General features: G+C 39.3%; 1 non-coding gene across 1 annotated transcript; it reads left to right on the top strand.

Moving 5' to 3' along the window:
• The first annotated feature begins 314 nt into the window (after positions 1 to 314).
• On the top strand, positions 315 to 421 carry LOC141589141 (small nucleolar RNA R71). The gene has a single exon (XR_012520091.1). It is a non-coding gene; the product is annotated as a small nucleolar RNA R71 (small nucleolar RNA).
• The last annotated feature ends 9,620 nt before the right edge of the window (positions 422 to 10,041 follow it).

Below are 10,041 nucleotides of genomic sequence, written 5' to 3'. Positions count from 1 at the left end.
TAACATGATGCTTTGGTGATTTTGAGGCTTCTTCAAGTCTAGCCATAGCTTTTTCAAACTTCAAATTGATTGTGTCAATGTGAGCACTAAGTTGAGCACCCAATTGAGTAACGGAGTCCACTTCATGCTTTCCTCCTCTAGTAGCCTTGCGAGGTCTACTATATTGTGAGTTATGGACCGCCATTTCCTCAATTTTGTTCCAAGTTTGATTGTCATCAACTTCGGTGAACATTCCATTCGATCCCATGTTGAGAATGTTCCTTGAATCTTCATATAGACCGTTCCAAAATTGTTGTACCAAGAACCACTCGCTAAGTCCATGGTGAGGACATGAGCGACAAATTCCCTTGAACCGCTCCCAAGCTTCATACAAAGATTCTTCATCCCTTTGCTTAAAACCCGTAATTTGGGCTCTTAGCATGTTAGTCTTTTCCGGTGGGTAGAATTTTTTGTAGAAAGCTAGAGCCAACTTCTTCCAAGAATCAATTCCGAGAGTGGCCTTATCAAGGCCCTTCAACCATTGTTTCGCGGTGCCAATTAAAGAAAAAGGAAATAAGACCCATCGAATTTGGTCTTGAGTTACACCGGTTTGAGAAATCGCATCACAATAGTCACAAAAGGTCTCCATATGAGAATGAGGGTCTTCACTAGGCATCCCCCCAAATTGGCTCCTTTCGACTAATTGGATAAAGGCGGATTTGGCAATAAAATTTCCGGTCAAATGTTGTGGTGTGGGAGTACCATTGGGTAGGTTCTCCTCGGTGGGTACGGAATGTGATGAAAACTTAGGCATTGTGGGTTGATTTTGTGTGGTATTTTGTGTTGGGTTCTCCTCACCTTCTCTTGCAAAAGGGTTGATGAACTCAATAGTTGGTTGAATATCTACAACCTCACTAATACCTCTCAAATTCCTCCTAGCAAGTCTTCTATTGGTTGTCAAAGTTCTTTCAATTTCACGATCAAAAGGTAACAAATCACCTTGTGACCTTCTAGACATGCAAAATATCAAACAACTCGAAAACAATTAGAACAAACCTTGAGGAGTTTTACCTCCTCAAGGCAAATAAAGACACAACTAATAACAATATAAGAAAATCTAAATCAAGTTAACACCGTCCCCGGCAACGGCGCCATTTTTGGTCGGGACTAAATCTTTTCGGTAACTTGTCGTTAGGAGCACCTAGACCAAAACACAATTTATAACTTCACAAACAACTCTACAATTAGTAAAGAGGCAAGTAAAGGTCGGATCCCAAGGGACGGGAATTGAGATGAGATTTCTATTGCAACTACTGGTGTCTTAGGGGTGTCACAATTTGGGTTGATGTAGAAGGTCACTAAACTAAATAGCAATGAAAGTAAATAAGCAAGATGAATTGAAAGGGTTGTAAACAATTGATAAAAAGCACTAGGGTGTCATGGGGTCATAGGGGAATCATGGGAATTGATCATACAAACATGTTCTCAAATTATAAACAAGCAATTATTGTTGTGATGGATTGAGTTGGGTTATATCTTACAACCCTAGGAAAGTTTGTGTCCCGGAGCCGAATCGATTAGATTGTACAACAGCTACAAGTCGACTTAGTCTTCCCTACTCAACAACATGCATGGTCTAATGAGACTCGAGTTGGTTTATGTCTTACAAGTCTCATTGAAAAGATAGGTGATGAGTAAAAAATGCAAGGATTCATAGGCTCGCATTTCATCAAACATAACATGTGCATGAGTTAAGATCAAAACAAGCAAGCAAATAAACCATGAAAGCATATTAATTTAAGCATGAATCATTCCCAATGTTGGTTTCCCCTAATTACCCATTAACCCTAGCTAGGTGACTACTCACTCATTATCATGTTGATCATGCTAGCAAGGTTGTTAATCATACCAACAAAATGAAACATGATGAATAAATGAAAGTAATTAACAATAATTAAAAAGGGATTAAGAGAATTATACCTATTAATGATTCCAATAATAAAGCAAAGAATAAAAGAAGTACTTGATGCTTGATTGAGAGGTTGTCAATCTCCCAATAATAACCCAAATAATCTTCAATTACCCAAAGTAAAGGATGAACAAAAGAGAGATTAAGGAAATAAAACTTGTATTAAAACTTGATTAATTGTTGATTACAAAACTAAAGAGAGATTTGATTGATATTAACTACTCTAAGAATTGATAAGAAGAACATGCTCTTCTAATTAGACTAATGGGGTATTTAGAGTGGAAATTAGGTGGATGCATTAGGGTTAACTAAGGGCTAAACTAGTAATTACACTTTTGAGATTTGAGCAGGGAGACGCCGGAATTTTTCAAAGGAAGGGCTTCTTTCTTTGAAGCTTGAAGAAACGGATTTGTGCTGGACTGGAATTCGTGCGTCTTAGGCACGGGACGGTCGGATTCAACGGTTTCTGCCCGGGCGTCTTTGGGGGAAGTTGCACGTCTTGTAGTAGCTGCTGCCCGGGCGTCTTTGAAGAAAGACGCACGGATTGTGGTGCTGGGGACGGGCGGATTCAGGACAATCCGCACGGATTGCTCCTCAGTCTTGTTTCTTCCTCTTTTCTTCCCTTTTCTTCGTAAAATCCTTGGGTATTTCCTTGGGGATGCAAGAATCTTTCCTCAACATTGCTCATCTACTAAAATATGTACAAAGGCCTTCTAATCTTGTATCTCATTGATGCTTGGTCATTGAATTCAATCAATTTAGTCTCATTTTGCCATGAAAATGCAAGGTTTGCACTTCTTTCCTACCAAGGACACAAAACCTCAAAGAATATGCAAAACAAAGAACTAAAGACAATAAATGACCCAAATATGCACTAAAAAGCATGGGAACAAGGCTAATTTGGGGGCTAAATATGCGCTAATTATGGTCACATCACAACCCACCCTTTAAACCAAAACCCTTTTAAATGCACTCAGCATCCCGTTATAATGCTTGTATAAATGTTTGTACCTTACGTGATCACCATTTCTAAACAAAACCATGACGATTTTTGTAAAATTAAAATTTCTTTTTTTAAATGAAAATTTCGAAAAAGGCCCATAAATAGCGCAAAACCGAGTCGAAACTCTGTCCATTTGTCAAGTCAAATTTCGGGCCCAAGCCCATTTCAAAACCTCACTTCGAGTCCACTCCTACAACTACACTATAGTTGACTAGGATACACATTTTCAAACCTTTATCTTTTCTTCAAAACTCACTCAACACAAGTGGTACACACCCACTTCACAAGTCAAAATATTTCTTCTCTTAGTAAGTGTGTTAGGATGGTCGATCGTGTTTTGATTCGTCGTCGATCTCTTATCCAGTTTCCAAGATGCCTGAAACAAGCGACGTGAATTTCAATCAACTTCAAGATGGTAATGATCGAATCCTAACCGCGCTAGCTCAAATCCAAGTTACCCAAGACCAAGTGTATGATCGCCTTGACACCATCGAGGGCCGAATCTACGCCGTAGAGGCGAGGTTGCCTCCTCGAGAAAGTGAAGTCGTTGATGACTTCGTGAATGACTCTAGGGACGAAAATCCTTCCATGGGAATGACTGCAGCTGAGAAAAGACTCCAATACTTTGAGGAGCAATTGATGTACCTCAAAGGAGATGACATTTATAGGGAGAATAACCGCAAGTACGAGGCCGCAAATTCCAAATTGCCAACCAACTTCAACATGACGGATATCCCTAAATTCAAGAGGCACGAAAACCCTTTGAACCACATCCGTGCCTTTAAGGATTACATGTCTATCAAAGGCATCAAACCTGAGATGTTCTTAAGGATCTTTCCTTCATCTCTTGACACCATCTCAAAGCAATGGTTCTACTCTTTAGAACACAAGAAGATCGCCACTTGGGAAGATGCCGCAATCGAGTTTTCTAAGCAATATGCGGATAATGTTGAAATCCAAGTTAACATGCGCACTTTAGAGGTTCTTACCCAAAATGACAAAGAAGGATTCACCGACTTCCTAAGTAGGTGGACGAAGACTAGTACCCAACTAGCTGAACGCCCGGATGAGGCTACCCTTGTGGAGAAGTTTGTGGATAATCTAAAACCCATCTATGCCAATCACTTGAGATACCAAAACCTCAAAACTTTCAAGGGCTTAACCGTACTAGGAACGAGGATTGAAGATGACATCCATAAAGGGCTCTTGTCCAAAACGGTAGGTCGAGGATATCAAGGCTCAACAAGTCGTTCTTACGGCTCCACTAGCAAGACCGATGAAGTTAACCTTCTCGAACCATCCAAGAAGAGTACCCCACCAAGGAAATTCATAGATCTTAGGGACACTTACTCCAACGCTCTAATGAGGTTAATGAAGCAAGGCAAACTTGATACGGTCGTTTCTGTACCAAAAATAAATACCTAAATATAACTAACAGAAGCTAGCGATAAGTAGGGTCGATCTCCACAGAGAGGCGGTCACTATTCACTTGTCCACTCGGTCTGTCTACGGTCACAAGATGGGGGGTTTTAAATATTTGAACTAAACTAATAAGATTAAGGAAAGAGAAAAATTAATATGAGAAATTAACAGAAGAAAGAGGGAACTAGGATATCGGCTCATCAATGAATGTTAGTCAATTGCAGTCAAGGTCACAGATTAGTCGATGTGTCGGTCTAAGGAGCAATGAATATCTCCTTTCAGTCTCAATTCGCCTTAAAATGCTATTAGCTTAACTTTCGTCCTCACTAAAGCATCCTATTGTTCACTGCGGGTCTCACCCCTTCCAACCTTTCGGTCCAGGTCAAGGCTTACCAAAGTTAAAAAGGCTAATTGCTTCGAATCAACTAGCAGGAAACAGTTATAGAAGCGATTAACAACAAAGGCATAATTACAACGACGAATCTATGAACCTAATTAGCAATTAACATCTATTCATTGAATCACCTAATCCTAGCAGGAAATTTAGCTAGACATAATGATAAAGGAAATAACAAGGGAAGAGAGAATAATAAACATTAAATAAATTAAAGAGGAAAGGGAAAGAAAGAATTAAAGTAGATCCGGAAAGAGAAAGGAATAGAGAACAATAGAAAACAGAAGAAAAGTAGTGTATAAGGTATGGTACCGGAGAAGCCCCCCCAAAACATGACGTCCTAACTTCCTATTTATAAGAAAATAGGATTATTAATTAACCTAATGACGGATTAGAACTAAAAGCCCAAGCCCGTAAGAGAATCCACTCGATCAAGTGGTTTAGAACCACTCGATCGAGCAAGTCCGAGCTCAAACCGTTCGATCGAGTAGAAAAACTACTCGATCGAGTAAACACTATATAGCAACTGTTCGATCGACCATATATAGTACTCGATCGACTTATTATTTCTTATAAATCCACTCGATCAACTAGTAAAGTGCTCGATCGAGTGAATCTTGACTTCAGCAGCTACAAAATCTCGTTAGTTTCAGCTTTGACTTGTCCTTTTAGCTCCCGAAATGGCTTCATGCATCCCAAGACAGCAATAATTCCGCTCCAAATTCACTCTTCCTCCAAATGCATGCAAAACGGACGATAAAAGGCTTGGTTTCACTATTTTCTGGTCCATTCCTGCAAATAAGACAAAACAAACCAAAGTAGCATATTCGGGGCATTTCGTAGCATAAAGCTACGATAATAACATAGAAATACGTGCATAAAAAGGCCTAAAAGGACTATATAAAATGCACGTATCAAATCTCCCCAAACCAAACCTTTACTCGTCCTCGAGTAAACTAAATGCAAACTAATGGAACGGAAAAGATAACTCAGAGCTAGCTACAAATGCCTACTTAAACTAATTTAATGCAAGTAAACTAACACTTATATCAAATAGTCAAATGCAAACGAGTTGTAAGATGTTTATAATAAAGCTGAACCGTCGACCTTGCAAGACCTTTAATAATGGACTCTCACGGGTCACTCTTCTCTCATGATGCAAAGGGTGAACATATACATGTAAGAGAGAAAGAAAAATAGTCGCTCACCTAGACTACGACCCACATAAACATGCATGCAACTAATATGATAGACAATTCTAACTACCGTGCACACATTCCAACCAAACAAGGTCCTGTCATAACCGAGGGCTTACAAGAATATGGTAAAGTGAGGCAATGGGTAAGAAAAGGCAGAACATTTATGGGAATGTGGAGGTATAGGTGATCAAGTTAGTACCTAAACAAAACCATATAACAAAATCCATTTCCAACTCAATCATAGATTTAAGCAAGAGTGCCCTTCATTTGGCACAAACTCACCAAACCGAACTGAAAATACTCCTCAATAAATGTAAATAAAGCATAGGAGCGAAACCGTCAACAATACAAACTCTTTTTTTTTCCATTCTTTTTTTTATTTTTTCGGTTTCTTTTCTTCACATTTTTTTTTCTTTTTTTTTCGAATTCTTTTTTTTTTCATTTTTCACGTTTTTTTTCCATCAACCTCCTTTTCTTCATAAATTACCAACTCCGAATCAACAGATACAAGCCAAACTTGGCACAATGAAATATATACCGCAGAAACATACACTAAACTAACTTGGCAAGGCAGGCTAAATTTGGAATGTAGTTAAGGGTCAACAGGTAAATTTGGCTAATGTGGAGTTAAATGGGTAAAAATGAAAGAAAAAGAAATTGTAAGCACCTCCCTGCATGTGACACCAACCACTAACTCGAATGTATTAAGGCAAAAAGCAATTGAATTTCATATACGTGTAAATTAATGAACATGTACTCACAATCCTACATGAAACTGGTCACAAATGACACCAGTTTATACGGCTCTAATCCTTAGAATTTATAAGTAGGTTGCCAAAATTTCAGGTCAAGTCTATTCGTTCAGCTAAATTTAAACATAAACTCGTAGGTATGCAAAAAGACATAGCTAAAAGATAATTAGTTAAATGCAAGGCTTAAGCAAAGAACAATTACAGTGCAATTTCATCATTGAAATCTACCGTTCCGACTCAACCCATATGCTAAAATAAACGTGAAATTTTTGAAATTTTGTTATTTTTATGAGATTTTTGAATTTAATAAAAATAAAAACAATGCATACAAAAATTAAACGTGACAACAGAAATGCAATAAAAACAATATGCAGACACATATATGGATGCATAACCTCCCCAAACCAAACCGTACAATGCCCTCATTGTACCTAAAAATAGGGAAGGAAACGCAAACTGAAAGAGAAAGAGAGTAAATACGGAAAGCTTACAAGATTACGCGAATAAGGGACCTCCCCAAACCGACCATGAACATGGGAGGTTGCTAAAAAGCCCAGAATACCGTCACAGGAAGCTAATCTAAGTCAAAACTACTCGATGGCACTCGATCGAGAGGATTTAGTGGTCGATCGAGTGGGTTGGGCATCCAAAACTACTCGATCGAAAGGAAATTAGGTCGATCGAGTTGTTCTCTCTTTGCAGGTGCTCGATCGAGTGAAATAAATACTCGATCGAGTGATTTCAGCAGAAAAAGCTCTCGATCGAGTACAAAAAGTAATCGATCGAGTGATCCTTAGTGTGTTCCTGCAAAACGCAATAAAAATAGCCCGCAAACCAACAAAACACGCGTAGCTGAGATAGTCTATGGTATGAAAACCATTTATTACAACTGAAAGGAAATAGAAAATGAAAAACAAAATCTCCGGGTTGCCTCCCGGACAGCGCTAGCTTCAGTCAGGTCCTAGCTCGACCTTCTTCTTCTTCGAGACTCTCTAATTAGTCATAATCAAAACACCTCAAAGCGCGCAACAACCGATCAAACAACTGCACAAGTGCTACACAGAAATGTAAGTAGCACCACAGTGGAATAAAAATATAGGAAATAAAAATGTTCAACTGTTTAAGTCTAACAACTTTCCTATGAGAGCTCCTAAATTTATCCACATAATAAAGGAGCGCCGGAGCAATTGACGATAAATTAGGGCCCCGTTTCAGATTAACAATTTCAAGATGACAAGTACGGTGAAAGACAGTTAAATTAATTAACCATCTGGGAGAGGGTATATTATTGAAATACGAAGCATAAGTAAAATGAGGCATTGTGCTGTTCAAACAAACAATAATAGAATTATCGTTTACTACCTCGGGTTGGTTGCTCTCAACGATGGAATCATAGATAAAGAAATTTATTACCTCTTCCGTGCTAGGAGCAATTACCGACTCAGCTGCTTCCTCGTCACCCTCCTCAGTGGATTTCATCCCATAAATCGCAGCCTCAAGTGCATCCAACTCGGCTTTGAATAGGGGAGACTCACCATAACCGTTGTCATCATCAAAATTATCGTCTAAAATGAACCCACTTGACGAATCAATGCTCTCACTGGCCAGACTACTCGATCGAGTAGAATTGTCATTCGATCGAGAACTTTCTTCCTGATTTTCACTCGATCGAGTGCTTTGAACTACTCGATCGAACGGTTTTTCTGGAAATTCACTCGATCGACTAATATAAGTCACTCGATCGAGTGATTCTCGCTGTACAGTGCTGAAATCCTTGTGTAAGGCATTGAAATATGATAGAACTTCGTAATCCGAGTCATAAAAATCATCCTCAGCATTGGGGAACACGGTTTCTTCACGGAAAAAACCGCTCTCGGCAAAGTATACCTCTTCTGGTTGCTTACTATCCGACTCAGCTTCTAACTGAGCAATTTTAGACTCCAGCTCAATGAGCTGAGCTTCCATACGTCTATCACACTCTTGCCTTTTGGATGCAAGTGTCTCCAACAAAGATTTCAGCTCCGCAATCTCTTCGTTCCGTATATCAGGAGGAATTTGTTGTTGCGGTGGCCATACAAATGGAGGCTCTTGGTAGCCTCGTTGATAGGGTAGATGCGGCGACACAACTACAGAGGAATGGCTAGCTCGTCCCCAAAGCCTGAACTCGAGGACCTCGTCATTTTTTGCCATGCAAAAGGCTGCATTGTGCTCAGCAGCACCACATCTCCCGCAGTAAATCACCTGCTGCGCCATATAATGGGACATAGGTGACGGGTCAAAGGTACTCAAGCCTTCCCTTTGACGATATTTCACCTAGAACTGTCTAGGTAGGACCTGTAGGGCCTATCAAAACAGCACTCAAGGAAAAAGATAAGAACGGCCCCAAGGGATAAATCCCTTGAAGCTAAAGACAGACAAAATAAAACAAGTAAATAAATAGTTGCCTCCCCGGCAACGGCGCCAAAATTTGATACGGTTGTTTCTGTACCAAAAATAAATACCTAAATATAACTAACAGAAGCTAGCGATAAGTAGGGTCGATCTCCACAGGGAGGCGGTCACTATTCACTTGTCCACTCGGTCTCTCGATTCAAAGATGGGGGTTTTAAATATTTGAACTAAACTAATAAGATTAACGAAAGAGAAAAATTAATAAGAGAAATTAACAAAAGAAAGAGGGAACTAGGATATCGGCTCATCAATGAATGTCGATCAATTGCGAGTCAAGGTCACGATTAGTCGATGTGTCGGTCTAAGGGGCAATGAATATCTCCTTTCGGTCTCAATTCGCCCTAAAATGCTATTAGCTTAACTTTCGTCCTCACTAAAGCATCATATTGTTCACTGCGGGTCTCACCCCTTCCAACCTTTCGGTCCAGGTCAAGGCTTACCAAATTTAGAAAGGCTAATTGCTTCGAATCAACTAGCAGGATACAGTTATAGCAGCGATTAACAACAAAGGCATAACTACAACGACGAATCTATGAACCTAATTAGCAATTAACATCTATTCATTGAATCACCTAATCCTACCAGGGAATTTAGCTAGACATAATGATAAAGGAAATAACAAGGGAAGAGAGAATAATAAACATTAAATAAATTAAAGAGGAAAGAGAAAGAAACAATTACAGTAGATCCGGAAAGAGAAAGGAATAGAGAACAATAGAAAACAGAAGAAAAGTAGTGTATAAGGTACGGTACCGGAGAAGCCCCCCCAAAACATGACGTCCTAACTCCCTATTTATAAGAAAATAGGATTATTAATTAACCTAATGACGGATTAGAACTAAAAGCCCAAGCCCGTAAGAGAATCCACTCGA

The sequence above is a fragment of the Silene latifolia genome, chromosome 6, assembly GCF_048544455.1.
Source record: "Silene latifolia isolate original U9 population chromosome 6, ASM4854445v1, whole genome shotgun sequence".
Taxonomy (NCBI): Eukaryota; Viridiplantae; Streptophyta; class Magnoliopsida; order Caryophyllales; family Caryophyllaceae; genus Silene; species Silene latifolia.
This window is presented reverse-complemented; position numbering and strand designations above follow the sequence as displayed.